The 19,912-nt window shown below is 38.9% G+C and overlaps 2 pseudogenes; one reads left to right on the top strand and one right to left on the bottom strand.

The window, feature by feature from the left end:
* Nucleotides 1-2,445: 2,445 nt before the first annotated feature.
* Nucleotides 2,446-2,914, bottom strand: LOC106700834 (large ribosomal subunit protein uL23 pseudogene; annotated as a pseudogene).
* Nucleotides 2,915-4,155: 1,241 nt separating this feature from the next.
* LOC138990023 (small ribosomal subunit protein uS15-like) overlaps nucleotides 4,156-19,912 on the top strand; it is a 28,681-nt pseudogene continuing 12,924 nt past the window's right edge.

Raw genomic sequence — 19,912 nt, forward strand, 5'->3', positions numbered from 1 at the left:
AGAACTGGGCCCATGCTGTTGACCAATGCAGGCTGCAGTTGTTGCATTTTTTGGTGCATCTAATCAATTTGCTAAGCATACTTTCTCAGATGTAAAGATTTTGCCAGGATTCCTAAAGCTGTAGTGGAACAGACTGGCAGCAGCCCACCAAACAGTGACCATGACCACTTTTTGATGCAAGTTTGGCTTTGGGAAGTGCTTTGGAGCTTCTTATCAGTCCAACAACTGAGCTGTCAAATAAAATCCACTTTTCGTCGCATGCCACAATCTGATCAAGAAATGGTTTGTTGTTGTTGCATAGAATAAGAGAAGGTGATACTTCAAAATGACAATTTTTAAATTTGCAGTCAGCTCATGAGGCACCCACTTATTGAGCTTTTTCACCTTTCAAATGCCGAATGACCATAGAATGGTTGACTTGAGTTCTTTAGCAACTTCTCTTGCGGTCCAGAGAACCACTTTTGATGAGCCTCTCAGTTGGTCGTTGTCAACGTGGAAGCCCAGCCACTGTGCTCCTCACCTTCAAGGCTCTCATCTGCTTTGCAGAACTTCTTGAACCACCACTGTACTATATGTTCATTAGCAGTTCCTGGGCCAAGTGCATTGCTGATGTTGCAATTTTTCTCCACTGTTTTATGTCCCATTTTGAACTTGAATAAGAAAATCACTCAAATTTGCTTTTTGTCTAACATTATTTCCCTAGCCTAAATACATATAAAATAAACAGAAAGTAATATCATTAGCAAGAAACATAAAATGAGAAATGCACATTAAAATGATATATAACATAGCCACATTTATTTAAGACTGTATTCCAATATCAAATAGCAAGATTCAATGGCGTAAAACCACAATTACTTTTGCACCAACCTTACACTCTACTCTCTGATTTCCCTTCCCCAACTCCCATCCCCAGAGAAGCAACATTCTGCCAGACTGATGGACTTGGAGACATTCTCCCATTGTCTCAACTAGCTGATTCTGAATAAAGGATCTACATTTCCAGTTATCAAAGGGAACAATGGGTGATGCCATTTAAAGAAAGGGAGAGGGTAATGTGTGTTTGTGAAACCAAGGAGCCAGGCACCGTTTTGTCAGGAGTGCAAATTTCTGGGTCTTCACAGAGGTGAGGGTGTCAGGATGTACAGGATATCACGTTGTACTCTGCCCTTTCCATTCTCCAGCTGTAGAGAGCACTGTCACTTAGGAAGATGAGTTTTTATTATAAGGATTGTTTGCCTATTTCAAACTATTTTTTCCCTCTTGGCTCTGATTTCTCATTCTTTGACTTTTAAAATCAACTCTAAAGAACACTTTTTGAAAAGTCAGGCTGTTGTCAACTTTTTACTATTACAAACATGATCATGACAAACAGCTTTATACATACATCTTTGTATATTTGTTCAATTATTTCCTGAGGATAAATTCCTAGAAGTAAAATTGCTGAATCAAAAGAAGTAGATGCTTGGGAGGAATTTAGTAAAATTTACTAAATTACCCTCCAGAAATATAACAATATTCATGTCATCAACTGATTATGACAGTATCCTTTTTCTGTATGCAACAAACATTTTCAAATCTTTGCTAATCTGAAGGTTAAAAATATATCTCCTTCTTGAATTAATTTCATTTTCAGCTACCAAAGATTTTTTTGTTGTTACTTAGGTTTATTTGCTACTTTAATTTCTCCTTTTTGTGAGTTTCCTTTTTATGTTCTTTGTCTATTTTTCTATCACAACATTTAGCTTTATCTTATTTATTAAGCTCAGTCATGTCTGACTCTTATACTACCCCATTGACTATAGCCCTCCAGGCTCCTCTGTCCATGGGATTCTCCAGGAAAGAATACTGGAATGGGTTGCCAATTCCTTCTCCAGGGGATCTTCCTGATCCAGGGATAGAACATGGGTCTTCCACATTGCAAGCAGATTCTTTACCATCTGAGCCACCAGGGAAGCCCTTATTTATTAATAAGAGGTCTTTATCTGTTAAGACTATTAACTGTTTGTACACCATTGCAAGTGTCCCTCCAGTTTGTTCTTTCTCTCTCTCTCTCTTTTTTTAATTTTTCCCCTGATTAACAACATTCTCTCTTGTTCCATCCAGGTTATCAAATTTGGCTTGGAAAAAAACCAACCTAGAAAATCACAGATCTCATAATGGAGTTTCATTATTTGCTGATTCATTTCCTACTGCCACTTCTCCAGGACCTTCCACTCTTGCTCTGAAAAATACAAGGTCACGTCATCAAGCATCATGGTTATCAGAATAGACCATAGCACTTCACGGTCCCACCAGCCCCAGCCCCGCAGTGCCCACTGTCCTGGAAGCTCCCTGGACCTTCCCTGCCCCTTGGCCTCCCATTCTGCCAGACCCTTGTCCTTTGTGAGTTTTTTTTAACGTAGTGAAAACTTTTACATTTAGAATTAGTCAGCTGGACTCAGTTTAGATGATCCCAGTTTTGTTGGCAACATTCAAAGCATCATAGTCTGGAGGCAGCTGAACCTATGCCTTCTCCTCTCCATCAGATCTGATCAGGGTGTTGTCCTTTGCCATGCCAATGTCATAGAGCTTCTTCACAGCCTGTTTGGTTTGGTGCTTGTTGGCCTCAACAGCCACAGTGAACTCCAGTGCGTTGCTGTCCTCTGTTTCCTTCATGGTTGACTCTGTGGTGAGTAGGAACTTGATGATGGCATAGTGGTCAAGCTTCTTCTCCTAGGGGCGCTCTTCAGAGGATGTTTGGGCTGCCTCCTGAACCACAGTGTTTTGAACCATGGGAAGGTGGGTGACGTCTGGATCTTTTTTTGTTTCTGGCTGTGGACACCTTTCAACACTGCTTTCTTGGCCTCAGAGCCTTTGCTTTGGCTTCAGCTTTGGGAGAGTCAGGGGCTTCCTTCTTTGTCTTTGGTGCCATCTTTGTGAAAAGGCCTGTCCTTTGTGCTTATCATTGTTTGTAGCATTCACTTTGCTTTGTCTTTCTTGATCATACAAAATTTTATTATTATTATTATTATCATTTGTGGCACTGTTGCTCAGCTTTTGGGATCTTAGTTCCCTGACCAGTGATCGAAACTGCACCCTGGCAGTGAAAGCACCAAGTCCTAACCACTGGAACACCGAGGAATTCCCAAAATTTTATTATTTTTGTTTAGACAAATCTATCTGATACTTGCCTTTAGAAGAAAAATTCCTGAAAGAAGCCAGAGGGGAAAAAAACCACCTTAATTATAGGGAACAAAGATATGAATTACATCAGACTTCTCTTTAGAAACCATACAAGCAAGAAGAGATTAGAGTGAACTATTTAGTGTTGAACCAAAAAAGCTACCAAACTAGATAGCTGTATCCAGTTAAATTATCTTTCAAAAGTGAAGGAGAAATAAAGACTTTTTCAGGCAAATAAAAGCAAAGGAACTTGTCACCAGTCATCCTGCCCTTATGAGAAATGGTAAAAGAGATTCTTCCAAGAGAAGAATGTATAGATAATATATCTGCTGCTGCTGCTGCTAAGTCACTTCAGTCGTAGCTGACTCTGTGCAACCCCATAGACAGCAGCCCACCAGGATCCACCATCCCTGGGATTCTCCAGGCAAGAACACTGGAGTGGGTTGCCATTTCCTTCTCCAATGCATGAAAGTGAAAAGTGAAAGTGAAGTCGCTCAGTCATGTCAGACTCTTAGCAACCCCATGGACTGCAGCCTACCAGGCTCCTCCGTCCATGGGATTTTCCAGGCAAGAATACTGGAATGGGGTGCCATTGCCTTCTCCAGATCATATATCTAGACCTGTAGAAAATACATATTAGAAACTCAGATCGACATCTGAAGAAAGATGAATATTAGAGAGAAGAAACTAACGAAAGTAAAATAAAACTTTATATTTTTGTTATTCTTAATTGGTCTAATAGATAACTGCCTGTCCAAAAATAACAGTAGCAATAATGTATTGGTTGATTATAGCTTATGAATAAGTGAAATGAATGACAGCAATGTTACAAGGGACAAGAGGGGAAATTGGGAATCCTCTGTTATAAGGCACATGTCCTACCTATGAAGCAGTATAAATAGACTTACATTAGTTGTAAAGAAGTATAATCAATGGGCCAAGAAAAAATGGAATAATATAAAATGCTCAATTAAAAACAGAGAAGGCAGGATGGGAGGAAGCAGGGCAGTGTGAGGTCACTTCACTTCCTGTGTGCAGGGTGGCTTCCTGCGCTCCCACCCTTGTTCTCTTGTGTGAATAAGAGAAGACTGCCACCCTTGTGTGTCTCACGCAGGCCCCTGGAAGGGTCTGTCCCAGTTGACTCTGCCTTACCACTGCAGTCACTCCCCCTGGCTAAAATTGACATCTGAAGACATGAAGAAGCAGATCTACAACCTGGCCAAGAAAGGCCTGCCCTCAGAGTGATCCTGAGATGCTCACATTGCCTGTGGCAGGCAATAAAATCTTGAGAATTCTAAAGTTCAAAGGACTTCCTCCTGATCTTCCTGAGGATCTCTAGCATTGAATTAAGAAATTGTTGCTGTTCGAGAGTATCGTCAGAAGAATAGAAAGGATAAAGATGCTAAATTCCTGTTGATTCTGATCGAGAACTGCATTCACAGGTTCACGCAACATTGTAAGACCAAAACAGTCCTTCCCTCACCCCGCCCCCAAGCAATTTGGAAATCCTAGTCATCCACAGCCCCTGCTCTGGTTGCACAAATTTGTCTATGTACTCCAGCAATAAAATTATTGTTTAACCAGGAAAAAAAAAAAAAACAGATAAGGCAGAAAAAGAGGGGAAGATAAGAAACAAGGAACAATGCAATGACTAGAAAACAGTTGCAAATATGATAGATATGAATAAATTATATCAATAATCATTTCAAATGTGAAAGGTCTAAATACACCAATTAAAAAATAGAAATTGAGGGAGTGTATAAAAACCATGTTGCTTTTAAGGAGCCTACTTTAAATGTAAAGACACATACAGATTGAAAGTAAAGAGGTAGAGACATACATGGGCTTCCCTTGTGGCTCAGCTGGTAAAGAATCCGCCTGCAATGGAGGAGACCTGGGTTTGATCCCTGGGTTGGAATATCCCCTGGAGAAGGGAACAGCTACCCACTCCAGTATTCTGGCCTGGAGAATTCCATGGACTAAATAATCCATGGGGTCGCAAAGAGTCGGACACTACTGATTGACTTACACTTTGACTTTTAGAGACATAAATACCATGGTAACACTAACCTAAAGAATACTGGAGTAGCTGTATTAATTTCAGACAAAGCTGACTTCAGAAAGAGGAAAATTAACACGGTGTTATCACTAATATTAACACTAATATTATTTTATAAATATCAATAGCAAGGAGAATTATTAATGATAAAGGGGTCAAGTCTCCAAGGAAACAACAATTCTGAATGTGTATCTGCTTAACAATAGAGCATCAAGATATGTGAAGCAAAAACTGACAGAATGCAAGGAGAAGTAGAGGAAGCCATTATTATAGTTAAAGATATGAACACTCTCTATTAGTAACTGACAAATCCAACAGACAGAAAATCAGTAAGAATACAGTTGAACTAAACAGCATTATTAATCAACTGGAGTTAACTGACAGTTATAGATTTATTTATCCAAAAACAGCAGAATACACACATTCTCCTCAAGCTTACATGGGATATTCACTAAGATAGCCCACATTCAGTGCCATAAAACACACATTAACAAATTTAAAAGAATAGAAATCCCACAAAGTATTCTCTCACACCACAATGGAATTAAGCCAAAAATCAATAATAGAAAAATAAATGGAAATCTCAAAATATTTGGAAATTAAACCACATACTTCTAAATAACACATCAAAGAATATCTCTAAAAATCCTTAAATATTTTGAACTAAATGAAAATATAACTTAACAAAATCCATGGGATGCAGTGAAAGTAATGGTGTGTGTATGTGTGTTAGTTGCTCAGTCGTGTCCGAGCAAACTTTGTGACCCCACAAACGGTAACCCATCAGGCTTCTCTGTCCATGGAATTCTCCAGGCAAGAACACTGGAGTGGATTGCCATTCCTTTCTCTGAGAGCAATGGTAAGAGAGAAATTTATAGCACTGAATTCATATTTTAGAAATGGAGAAAGATTTAAAGATAATAGACTAAGCCTCCAATTTAGGACAGAGAAAGAAAAATAATATAAACCTAAAGGTAGCAGACTACATTAGGGCAGATATCAATGAAATTGAAGACAGGAAAATAATAGACAAAATCAGTGAAACCAAAACCTGGTTCTTTGAAAAGATCAATATTTTCCATTGGATCTCCAAAGTAGACATACCAATGGCCAGCAGGCACATGAAAAGATACTCAACATATCTACTTATTAGAGAAATGTGAATCAAAACTACAATGAGATATGACTCACACCAGTCAGAATGGCCATTATTATAAAGTCTATAAATAATAAATGCTGGAGAGGGTGTGGAGAAAAGGAATTCAATTACATAGTTGGTGGGAATTTAAATTGGTGCAGCCACTATGGGGAACGGTATGGAGGTTCCTTAAAAAACTGCAAATAGAGTTATCATATGATCCTACAGTCCCCCAGAGGAGGGCATGGCAATGCACTCCAGTATTCTTGCCTGGAGCATCCCCATGGACAGAGGAGCCTTGCGGGCTACATTCCATGGGGTCACAAAGAGTTGGACATGATTGAGCGGATAAGCACAGCATCTACAATCTCACTACTAGCCCTCTATCTGGAGAACAGTCTAATTTGAAAAGACATATGCACCCCAACGTTCATAGCAGCACTATTTACAATAGCCAAGACACGGAAGCAACCTAAGTATCCATCAACAGATGAATGAAGAAAGATGTCATATGTGTATGTACACCACTGCTGCTGCTTATTCACTTCAGTCATGCCCGACTCTGTGTGACACTATGGACTGCAGCTCGGCAGGCTCTTCTGTCCATGGGATTCTCTAGGCAAGAGTACTGGAGTGGGTTGCCATGCCTTCCTCAGGAGATCTTCCCGACCCAGGAATCAAACCCATGTCTCCTGCATTGCAGGCAGATTCTTTACCGCTGAGCCACTAGGGAAGCCTGTGTATATGCATACATATATATATGTGTTTATCTATATACTATATTATGTAATATATATAAATTAGGACTTTAGTATTAACATATACACACTAGTATATATAATACAGATTAGCAACAAGGATCTACTGTAGAGCACAGGGAACTACATTCAATGTCTTATAATAAGATTTAATGGAAAGGAATCTGAAAAAGAATATATATATATATATTCAATCACATATATAATTGAATCATTTTGGTGTACACCTGAAACTAATATAACATTGCAAATTCACTATACTTCAAAATTTTTAAATGGTTAAAAATATATATTTGCCTTTGGAATATTTCTTTTTTAAACTGTCCTGACTCTTTACCAAAGGACAATTTATATACAATAAACTTACCCATTATAAGTGTACATTTGTATCAGTACTTCCAATAGAATTTGTACATGGTAGAAATATCCTACAATATGCAAAATCCAATCAGTGGCACTAACTACCCCAAATATGGCTAGTGTGATCTAGAAAATATAAAATATATTTTTAAATTTTCTAATATTTTTATTGAGGTAAAATTTATGTTATGTAAATTTTGCCATTTTACCATTTTAAAGTGTATAATTCACTGGTATTTGTTATCTTCACAGTGTTACACAACCATCTGTATCAAATTTCAAAACATTTCATCACCCAAAAAGGAAACTCCACACCCGTCGAGCAGTAACTTCCCATATCCCCTTCCCCCATACCTTGGCAATCTGTAATCTGCTTTCTGTTTCTTTGGCTTTGCCTATTCTGGATATCTCATATAAATGGAATGCTGTAATACGTAGATCTTTGTTATCTGATTTCTTTAACTTAGCATAACGTTTTCATGGTTCATCCATGTAGTAAGTAGCTTGTGCAAGTATGCCATTCTTTTTTGCAAATCCATAGATGGTAGCCCATCAGGATCCTCCATCCATGGAATTCTCCAGGCAAGAATACTAGACTGGTTGCCATTCCCTTCTCCAGGGGATCTTCCTGACCCAAGGATCAAACTCAGGTCTCATTGCATTGCAGGCAGATTCTTTATCGTCTGAGCCACCAGGGAAGCTCTTTTATAGATATACCACAGTTTTTTTTATTTGTTCATCGGTTGATGGACATTTGGATTGTTCTTGCCTTTTGGTTAAAGGCATTAAAGATAAATAGTGCTGGTGTGAAAATTCATACCAACTTTTGTTTGAATATCTATCTTCAGTTCTTTTGGATATATATCTAGAAGTGGGATTGCTCGGACCTGGTAATTCTGTTGCTGTTGTTGTTCAGTCCCTGACTCTTTGTGACCCATGAACTGCAGAACACCGGGCTTCCCTGTCCTTCACTATCTCCCTGAATTTGCTCAAACTCATATCCAGTGATATGAGTCATATGTGATGTCAGTGATGCCATCCAATCATCTCATTCTCTGTCATCCCCTTCTCCTCTTGCCCTCAATTTTCCCCAGAATCAGGATCTTTTCCAGGGAGTCGGCTCTTCACATCAAGTGGCCAAAGTATTTGAGCATCACTCCTTCCAATGAATATTCAGGGTTGACTTCCTTTAGGATTGACTGGTTTGATCTCCATGTGGTCCAAGGCACTCTCAAGAGTCTCCTACAGCACCGCTAATCGCTAATTGAAAGCATCGATTCTTCAGCACTGAGCCTTCTTGATGGTCCAACTCACATCCGTACATGACTACTGGAAAACCCATAGCTTTGACTGTATGGACCTTTGTTGGCAAAGTGATGTCTCTGCTTTCTAATACGCTGTCTTGGTGCTAATTTTATATTTAACTTTTTAAGAAACTGCCAACATGTTTTTCATTGCAACTCTACTACTTTACATTCCCATGAGCAATGTATACTGCAAAGTTTCCAATTTCCCTACATCCTCATCAACACTTTTCCTTTTCTTTTCTTTAAATTATAGCCATCCTAGGAGTATGCAGTAGCATCTTACTGCGGTCCTGATTTGCATTTCTCTGATGACTAATGATGTTGAGCATCTCTCATGTGCTTATTGGCCATTTGTATGTCATCTTTGAAGAAATACCTATTTGGTTCTTTGCCCATTTTGGAATTGTTTGTCTTTTTGTTATTGAATTGCAAGAATTCTTTACAAGTTCTGGATATTCCTTATCAAATATATGATTGGCAAATATTTTCTCCCATTTTGTTGTTTTTTTGTTTTTTTACTTTTGATGGAGTCCTTTGATTCACAAACATTTTTTATTTTTATGCCAAATTTATCTATTTTTTGGCTGTGCCATGTGGCTTGTGAGATCTTATTTCCCCAACCAGGGATCCAACCCAGCCCCTTGGCAGTGAAAGTCCAGAGTCCTAACCACTGGACTGACAGGAAACTCCCTTGTTATTTGTGCTTTTGATGTCAGATCTCAAATTCTATTGCTAAATCAAAGATCATGAAGATTTATTCATAAGTTTTTTTCTAAGTGTTTTATAATTTTAGTGCTTACACTTAGGTTTTTGGTTTATTTTGAGTTAATATTTGTATATGATATAAAGAAAGGATCTAGCTTCACTGTTTTGCATGTGTCCATCCAGTCATCTGAGAACAATTTGTTGACAAAAATCTTTCCTTGTTGAATGGTCTTGGCACCATTTAATTAACCACAGACTTATAGGTTTATTTCTGGACACTCAATTCTATTCCTCTGAATAATACAACTTTAATCAATTTAAATTTAAATAGCCATATGTGCCTAGTGGCTATCATATTAGAGAACACAAAATTAGATGAGTTTTAGTTAATTGATACAGTTGTGTAACCAACACCACAATCCATATTTAGAACACTTCCATCATAGGATTTTTTAAAAATTTTATGTTACTTCTTCTTTCCACATGATTTTTAGTTTTGCTTCAATCAAGTTTTTTTTTTTAAACTTTACATAATTGTATTAGTTTTGCCAAATATCAAAATGAATCTGCCACAGGTATACATGTGTTCCCCATCCTGAACCCTCCTCCCTCCTCCCTCCTCCCTCCCCATACCATCTGGGTCATCCCAGTGCTCTAGCCCCAAGCATCCAGTATCGTGCATTGAACCTGGACTGGCATCTTGTTTCATACATGATATTTTACATGTTTCAATGCCATTCTCCCAAATCTTCCCACCCTCTCCCTCTCCCACATAGTCTATAAGACTGTTCTATACATCTGTGTCTCTTTTGCTGTCTCGTACACAGGGTTATTGTTACCATCTTTCTAAATTCCATATATATGCGTTAGTATACTGTATTGGTGTTTTTCCTTCTGGCTTACTTCACTCTGTATAATAGGCTCCAGTTTCATCCACCTCATTAGAACTGATTCAAATGTATTCTTTTTAATGGCTGAGTAATACTCCATTGTGTATATGTACCACTGCTTTCTTATCCATTCATCTGCTGATGGACATCTAGGTTGCTTCCATGTCCTGGCTATTGTAAACAGTGCTTCGATGAACATTGGGGTACACGTGTCTCTTTCCCTTCTGGTTTCCTCAGTGTGTATGCCCAGCAGTGGGATTGCTGGATCATAAGGCAGTTCTATTTCCAGTTTTTTAAGGAATCTCCACACTGTTCTCCATAGTGGCTGTACTAGTTTGCATTCCCACCAACAGTGTAAGAGGGTTCCTTTTTCTCCACACCCTCTCCAGCATTTATTATTTGTAGACTTTTGGATCGCAGCCATTCTGACTGGTGTGAAATGGTACCTCATAGTGGTTTTGATTTGCATTTCTCTGACAATGAGTGATGTTGAGCATCTTTTCATGTGTTTGTTAGCCATCTGTATGTCTTCTTTGGAGAAATGTCTATTTAGTTCTTTGGCCCATTTTTTGACTGGGTCATTTATTTTTCTGGAGTTGAGCTGGAGGAGTTGCTTGTATATTTTTGAGATTAGTTGTTTGTCAGTTGCTTCATTTGCCATTATTTTCTCCCATTCTGAAGGCTGTCTTTTCACCTTGCTAATAGTTTCCTTTGATGTGCAGAAGCTTTTAAGGTTAATTAGGTCCCATTTGTTTATTTTTGCTTTTACTTCCAATATTCTGGGAGGTGGGTCATAGAGGATCCTGCTGTGATGTATGTCGGAGAGTGTTTTGCCTATGTTCTCCTCTAGGAGTTTTATAGTTTCTGGTCTTATGTTGAGATCTTTAATCCATTTTGAGTTTATTTTTGTGTATGGTGTTAGAAAGTGTTCTAGTTTCATTCTTTTACAAGTGGTTGACCAGATTTCCCTGCACCACTTGTTAAAGAGATTGTCTTTAATCCATTGTATATTCTTGCCTCCTTTGTCAAAGATAAGGTGTCCATATGTGCGTGGATTTATCTCTGGGCTGTCTATTTTGTTCCATTGATCTATATTTCTGTCTTTGTGCCAGTACCATATTGTCTTGATAACTGTGGCTTTGTAGTAGAGCCTGAAGTCTTCAATCAAGTTTTGACTAGGATCCAGCTTTCAGGTGTGTGTGTGTGTGTGTGTGTGTGTGTGTGTGTGTGTGTTGTTAGTAGAATTCATAAAATTTTGGATTAACTTGTTGGCTACTTTTCCTTTTGACTGTTGATTGACATCAGGGCAAAAATAAAATGATAATTTTGCTTAAGAATGGAGGTCAGATGGAAAAAGGAAATTTGAGAGTAAAGGGCATATCCTGGTGAAGGTGATAGAGAGGACATTTGGAGCACAATGGACAAAGCTAAGGTCACTTTTCCAGGATCAGATCCGGAAGAGGGACGTTCCTCGAAGCCAAATCTCTCCTAGCCAGAGTTCTTTTGGTAAATGTTTAGTCTTTAAGGGATAAAATGTCCACTATTTCATATTTTTCCCTCTCTGACTCTGTTCCATTCTGAGATGGTGAACTGGCTTATAGAGGAGGAATATCACTTACATGACCACATGGCAGTGGAGGCATTAGCATTATTTTGACCCTTATCATGTCCTCTGACTTCTCACTGGCCTTGGTTGTAGAGTGACTGAATCAGATAGTTTCCTTAGCTAGAGACAATGGAGGGAAAGCAAGTCCTGTCTGACTATTGTGGTTGATGTGCTGGTGACCGTAACTGGAACCCCATCACCACAACTAGGTGTTCTTGGTCCTAATATTCCCCACTTCTGGATCTCTCTTTATTCTATCCCCCATTCTTTCCTAGTCTGCTGAAGCGCCCAGCTCCTGGCCCTCTCGTCTACCACCCCTCCTCCCCCCACCCCCCCACATACTGGCACTGATGTCTTCTGGTCTTCTTCTCCTAGGGCAGCAACTTTTGGATAGAAGTATACTTTGCACTGTGTAAAAAATAGCATGGTCTGAGTTCTTCAGGTTAGCCATTGATGTGTAAAGTAATTTAGAAGGTCTTTTTTCATAACACCAGGCTTTCACCATAATTTTTCTTTTCTTTTTTGCTGGAGAAAAAATAACTGAGCAATTATTTTTTTTAAAGCAGATTCCCATCCATCTCCTGAAGCGCTGAAACCTATTCTACAGTGGATGGTAAGTCCCACGACAGCAAGATTTAGAAAATACAGAAATATGTATGACGATATTATATACATTCACACCCCATGTTAGACTCTCTTTTTTCCCCATACGCTTCATAAAAGAAAGGCCTCATGAACCATTTTTATTTCTATATAGCTCCTAGAATAGTACATGGCACAGAAGAAGGGTATACAAGTTTCCTGAGTGGATGGATAAATGAATGAGGTACAACTCCACCCTGCTTTAGTTCAGAATGACTAAATTTAGGTAGAAAATTATGCTGCTCATAAAAAACTAAGCAGAAATGAGTTTCAAGTCACTTAATTGTTATGTTTGTTCATGCCACTATTTTCTGAGTACAGAATTAACTGTTTCATCTAGTTATCGATCAATGTTACATAAAGCTAATGCGAATACAAATAATTCTTCAGTCCCTGCCCTCTCCAAGGGAACTGCTACACATATAATTAAAATGATCAGATAAATGTGTACCTGATGTGTGGATGTTTTTAGGTTGAAGAATTTCTGGATGAAAGGTTAATTTTAACTAACCAGACTTGGTCTTGCATATTACACATTTTCGTTAACATTGTTGCTGCCCAGAGAAAAATTTCCCTCTGTTGAGTTGCTATGAGAATTCAGAATTTTTTTACTCTGAAAGTAATATGAACCTACTGTAGAAAAATTGAAAATTAACAAGAATTTTTATTAGAGGTTTTGGTGAGTGGGTGGTGAATGTACGCATATTTGGAGAAGCATTTTTTGCTACATCGGAAAGGTAGAGAGATTTGGAGGCCTGAGATGGGGAAGACCTGGAATTGTTGAAGCCAGAAACCAAGCTGTTTAGGTACCAGCTTATCTAGGTGCTGCCCAAGGAAGGACAACAAAAAGGAAAACTTATCTGGCTTGAGAGAAGGAAGAGATGAGGTATGGATTAGCCATGGTTCTCCAGAAAATCAGAACCGATAGAGGATATATAAAGAGACTTAGGAGGAATTGCCTCACACAGTCATGGAGGCTGAGAGGTCCAATCTGCCATCCGTAAGCTTGGAGACCCCAGAAAGCTGGTGACGTAGTTCCAATCCAAGTCAAAAGGCCTGAAAACAGGGAAAACAGATGGTATACATTTTAGTACACTTCTAAGGGGGCTTCCCTGATGGCTCAGTTGGTAAAGAATCTGCCTGCAGTGCAAGAGAGCCAGGTTCAATTCCTGGGTCAGGAAGATCCTGGAGAAGGGCATGGCAGCAGACTCCAGTATTATTCTTGCCTGGAGAATCCTGTGGACAGAGGAGCCTGGCGGGCCACGGTCCATGGGATTGCAAAGAGTCAGACACAACTGAAGCAACTAAGAACACACACACCCACAATTCCAAGACCTGAACCAGAGAGCCAATGGAGTAAGTTTCAATCCTAGGGCAGGACACTACTGCTATCCAACTCAGGTAGTCAAGTAGTCAGGCTACTGCTGCTGCTAAGTCGCTTACATCTCCTGCACTGACAAGCCATGGTCTTTATCACTAGCACCACCCGGGAGTCCAAGTAGTTAGGCATAGAGGGCAAAGTCTCACTTCCTTCACCCTTTTTTTGTTCTATTCAGACTCTCAACAGATTGCGTAACTGGGGAAGGGAATCTGCTATGGATTCAAATGCTCATTTCTTCTGGAAACACCTTCACAGACACACCTAGAAATAATATTAACTGGGTATCTGGACATCCCATGACCCAGTTAAGTTGATGTATAAAGTTAGCCATCACAAGGCACACTTAAAGGGACTATATAAAGGTCTATGAACTGCACAGCATAAAACTGTCCTCTTTCTTATAAAATCTTGAGTAAAAATCAACACTTGGTCTTAATGGAATCCTAGGGAACAAAAGGGATATTGAGTCCTGTTTAGCAGAATGTTCAAGGCTATGGCAGAACCATAGTCATAAGTACTAACATGGAAAAATTTTTTAAAGAAGAAAATATAAATGCCCTGTAATTCCACTTTATAGGAATGACTTCTATTTACCTTGTGGTATTTTTCCCCCTTCTTTTGCATATGTATGTGTGTGTATATATATGTGTGTGTACGTGAGTATACAGGTGGCACTAGTGATAAAGAATTTGCCTGCTAATGCAGGAGACACAGGAGACTTAGATTCAATCCCTGGGTCCGGAAGATCCCCTGAAATAGGAAATAACAACCCACTCCAGTAACCTTACCTGGAAAATTCCATGGAAAGAGGAGCCTGGAGGGCTACAGTTGATGAGGTCACAAAGAGTCAGACACAACTGAGCACACACGTATACATATGCAATAATATTGGGACTGTATTGTATGGTATTTTATCCTACACTTTTTTGGTCATTATCAGTCAGTCATGTCCTACTCTGCGACCCCATTGACTGCAGCATGCCAGACTTTCCTGTCCTTCACTAACTCCTGGAATATGCTCAAACTCATGTCCATTGAGTCAGTGATGCCATCCAACCATCTCAGCCTTTGTCATCCCCTTTTCCTCCTGCCCTCAATCTTTCCCAGCATAGGGTCTTTTTCAATGAGTCGGCTCTTTGCATCAGGTGGCCAAAGTATTGGAGCTTTACTTTCAGCATCAGTCCTTCCAATGAATATTCAGGATTGATTTCCTTTAGGACTGACTGGTTTGATCTCCCTGCAGTCCAAGGGACTCTCAAGAGTCTTCTCCAACACCACAGTTCAAAAGCATCAATTCTAAGGCATTCAACCTTCTTAATGGTCCAACTCTCACATCCATACATGACTACTGGAAAACGATAGCTTTGACTATACGGACCTTTGTCAGCAAAGTAATGTCTCTGCTTTTTAAAATGTTGTCTACATTTGTCATAGCTTTTCTTCCAAAGAGCAAGTGTCTTTTAATTTTCATGGCTGCAGTCACTATCTGGAGTGATTTTGGAGCCCAAGAAAATAAAATCTGTCACTATTTCCATTTTTTCCCCATCTATTTGCCATGAAGTGATGAGGCCAGATGCCATGATCTTAGTTTTTTGAATGTTGAGTTTTAACCCAGCTTTTTCACTCCGTCTTTCACCTTCATCAAGAGGCTCTTTAGTTCCTCTTTGCTTTCTGCCATTAGGGTGGTGTCATCTGCATATCTGAGGTTGTTGACATTTCTCTGGGCAATCTTGATTTCAGCTTATGCTTCATCCAGCCTGGCATTTCGCATGATACACTCGACATATAAGTTAAATAAGCAGGGTGACAATATACAGCCTTGACGTATTCCTTTCCACCTTATATTAAATCATGAGTATTGAATATTATTAAATATGGTTTAAAAACATGATCTTTAGTGGCTGCATAATAGTTCATCAAAGCATATATACCAAAGTTATTTAATTACTTCTCTATTAGAAATATTTATCAGTTTCCAACTTTTTATTAGTACAAGAACTCTAGCATTAATATCTTTTAATGTAAATTGACATATGTGCTTAATTGCTCAGTTGTGTCCAACTCTTTGTGACCCCATGGACTGTAGCCAGCCAGGCTCCTGTGTCTGTGGGATTCTCCAGGCAAGAATACTGGAGTGGGTTGCCATGCCCTCCTTCAGGGGATCTTCCTAACCCAGGGATCAAACCCAGGTGTCTTACATTGCAGGCAGATTCTTTACCATCTGAACCACAAGGGAAGCCCCTAAATTGATATGGGCTTCTACAGTTCTTTCCTTAGGATAGAGTTCAAGAAGTCAAAGTGCATGAAAAGTTTTGACTCTTGCTCTATTCTTCTATTTTGCCAAAACATCTTTCAAAGTGGGTGATTTATACTCTCATTAGCACAACAAAAAATTATTTTCACCTGTTTTTGTACTTTCTATAAATTAATAACAAGGTGTATACTCTTTGTGTCTAGTTTCTTTTCCATAATACATGTTTATGAGATTCATTCATGTTGTTGCATAAGGTTGCAGATTGTTTTCTTCTTATTGCTGTTAGAATTCCATTATGTAAATGTACCACAATTTATTTATCCACTGATGAGTATTTGGGCATTTTCCCATTTGGTATTATGAATACTGCTGCTATGTCATGTCTTTTGGAGAAAGAATTTGGTGTAGAATTGCTGAGTACGCACATATTTAATAGATAATGCCAAAATTGCTTTCAAAATGGTCATAACCATTTTATATCCCATCAGCAAGGTGTGAGAGTTAGTTGTTTCACATCCTTATCAATATTTAGTATTGTTGGTCTTTAATTGTAGCCATTCTAGTAGGGCTTCCCTGATAGCTCAGTTGGTAAAGAATCCGCCTGCAATGCAGGAGACTCTGGTTCAACTCCTTGGTTGGGAAGATCCGCTGGAGAAGGGATAGGCTACCTACTCCAGTATTCTTGGGCTTCCCTTGTGCTCGGCTGGTAAAGAATCCACCTGCAATGCAGGAGACCTGGTTTCGATCCCTGAGTTGGGAAGATCCCCTGGAGAAGGGAAGGGCTACCCTCTCCAGTATTCTGGCCTGGAGAATTCCGTGGGGTTGCAAAGAGTCGGACATGACTGAGTGGCTTTCACTTTCACTTTCATTCTGGTAGGTATGTGACACTATCTCATTGTGGTTTTAATTTGATTTTTCCTGATGACTGATACTGATGCCTTTTCATATGTTTCTTAGCCATTTAATATACACTTTCATGAAGTATCTATTCAAATTTTTGCTCTTTTTTCCTACCTAGTAAGTTGGATAAATACATGCAAATATCTTTTCCCACTCTTTAGGTTCCTTTTTTTTCTCTCAATGGTATCTTTGTGTGAATGGAAGTTTTAATTTTAGTACAGTTTATCAATTGTTTTCTTTAGTGATTAATACTTTTTGTAACTGTTTAAATAATCTTTATCCATTCCAAGATCATGAAGATGTTCTTCTATGTTTTCTTCTGTATTTTTTTTGCTTTTCCCCTTTCATGTTTAGATCTGGATTCATTTGGAGCTATTTCATGTGTATCATGTGAGGTAGAGGTTCAGATGCATTTTATTCCATACAAATAGTCAATTCACCCAGCACTATTTAATTGAAAGACCGTCTTTTACCCTCTGCCTTACATTATTTGTTGCCTTTGTTGTAAATCAGGTGACCATGCTTATGTGGTTCTGTTTCTCTATTCTGTTCCAATGGTTGATTGGTTTGTGTATTCTTGAGCCATTAGAACCGTGTCTTAATTACTAGAATATCTGATAGTTTTAGTTTTTCAGCTGGTTTACAAGATTGCTTTGTTTGCCCACTTCTATATTGGGATACTAGAGAATTTTTTCTTATTGCTATGTAAAAATTCCTTTCTTGTAAAGCATATTAATCCTTTCCTGTTATATGTAAATGAATATCTTCCAAATTATCATTTGACTTTTGATTTTGTTTATAATCTCTTACCATAGAGTAGTATCAAATTCTTACTAGCTGAAGTCTATTGATATTTTTTATTTTCTCAACATTATTTTTACACTTACAATGTTTTCCCCCAATCTCCATGAAATTTAAATGTATCATTTTTATTCAAAATATGGAACATGTGTGCCTACATGAAAACAAAAGCTTTCTTCTATAACGTAATCAGTTGTCCTCCCTTGTCTAGAGTAGGAAAATGAGGTTCAGGGAGGGCAAGAGGGCAGTCAGTCCTGCTTAAAATTAAAAACTGAGAGTTCTGAGAAAGCACTGGCTTACTGCCCTGAATCCCATCCACATGGATCAGTTACCCTTGGTAGAAAAAAAATATTGCCCCTATTTCATCTGATTTCTCTGGGAAGGTTATTGACCCAGTCAGCAGAGTGGATTGCCATGATAGTATTACAAGGAGTTGGTGGGTCTGGGTTCCCAGGGCTGGAGTTGAAGCTGACAGCCAGCCAGGATTACCTTGCTCCAGAAGTGATCAGCACTCATAATCAAGAGCCTGCTGGACAGGACACTGTTCCTGCCTTCAGAAGTACTGTCTCAACCCTGTGGCTCCCAGGAGGCTGCCTGGGAGCCACTGACCACATCAGTGAAATTTGTAAATGTGCCTGACCAAAGCAGCAACAGCAGCTCAGCTCACAGAATTCCCTATGTATACTGTCTCTTCTAGAAGCCCAAGAGGAAAGAAGATAGTTTTTCTTTTTCCTTTTTGATAAAACCAAACCATTGCAGATATTATTAAGAGGCAGAGTAGAAGCCCAACCAATGAGGTAGAAATATGGTTTACATTCCAACTTTATTTTGATCCTACGCTCATTTTTTTTCTCTGCAGGGGAAATAAGGGGAAGCCATAAAACCCCTCTTGGCTCTACATGTGTTGTGCTTAATCATGGCCAAAGAGAATTTTATGGGAATGTTTGCTGTGGGCCAGTGAAGCATTTTCTCTTTCATCGTTTAAGAAAAAAAAAAAAAAAAAACATTAACTAAAACAAAATCTCTTAGCTCCTCCCACCAAAAAAACGAAAAAAAAGAAGAAAAGAAAATGAAAAATCCATGAGCTGCTTGCCTTACTATGAGAGTTTTTATAATTTAGTGCTTCCTCAAAATTAATGCATAGGACTGATTACAGTTATGAAACATTGAAAACTTGGGCTTTTCAGCCACTTAATGTCCTGTTCAGCTATCCTTGGAGGAAAGCCAAAAGGGATTAAAATCTTCTGAAAGACTAAAAGATGATTATCTTCTTTGGCTCTACTGTTTGACATTAAATCTCTAGCTTTCGGAAAAGCTAGAATAAACCAGTTTCGATGGTGACAGCTTTTTTCCTTCTTCTTAAAATGATGTTAAATTATGTTCCTATATACACCTACAATCTCATATTTTAGATGAACTGCAATAAACTGCAGCCTTTGCAGACTGTTGTTTTAACATTACAGAGGGAGCTCTACTGCCTTTCAGTGAGTTCCCCATCTACAACTAAAACCTCAAAATTCATACTGGAATTTCACCTTTTAATGAGATTTTCCTGGGATAAAAGGCAATTACTCTTAAAGGTTGATACTAATTATTATCTCAGCACAAATGACTTTACCAGGCCTTCTTTCCAGGGCTAGCTTTGACAGAAAGATGTTACATGCTCTGCTGGGAGCCAGTCTCCACTGAGCAGAGCTGAGCAGGGAGGTGGCAGGAGCAGGGAGAAGGTACAGAGCTGGCAAAAGACACACACTCAGGGTCCCTCAAGACTGCGAAGTCATCTTGCTCTGGCTCTGCAGAGGGAGCCAAAGGCTTTCAGAGACTGTGTTAAGACCTCACTCTTATCCAGCCACTCAGCAGCTGAGCTCTTCAAGTATTTGGACCTACTTTGTCTTTGGATCTAGGCAAAGACTTCCCTGGTGGCTCAGATGGTAAAGCATCTGTCT

This window comes from Bos mutus, chromosome 11 (assembly GCF_027580195.1).
Source record: "Bos mutus isolate GX-2022 chromosome 11, NWIPB_WYAK_1.1, whole genome shotgun sequence".
Taxonomy (NCBI): Eukaryota; Metazoa; Chordata; class Mammalia; order Artiodactyla; family Bovidae; genus Bos; species Bos mutus.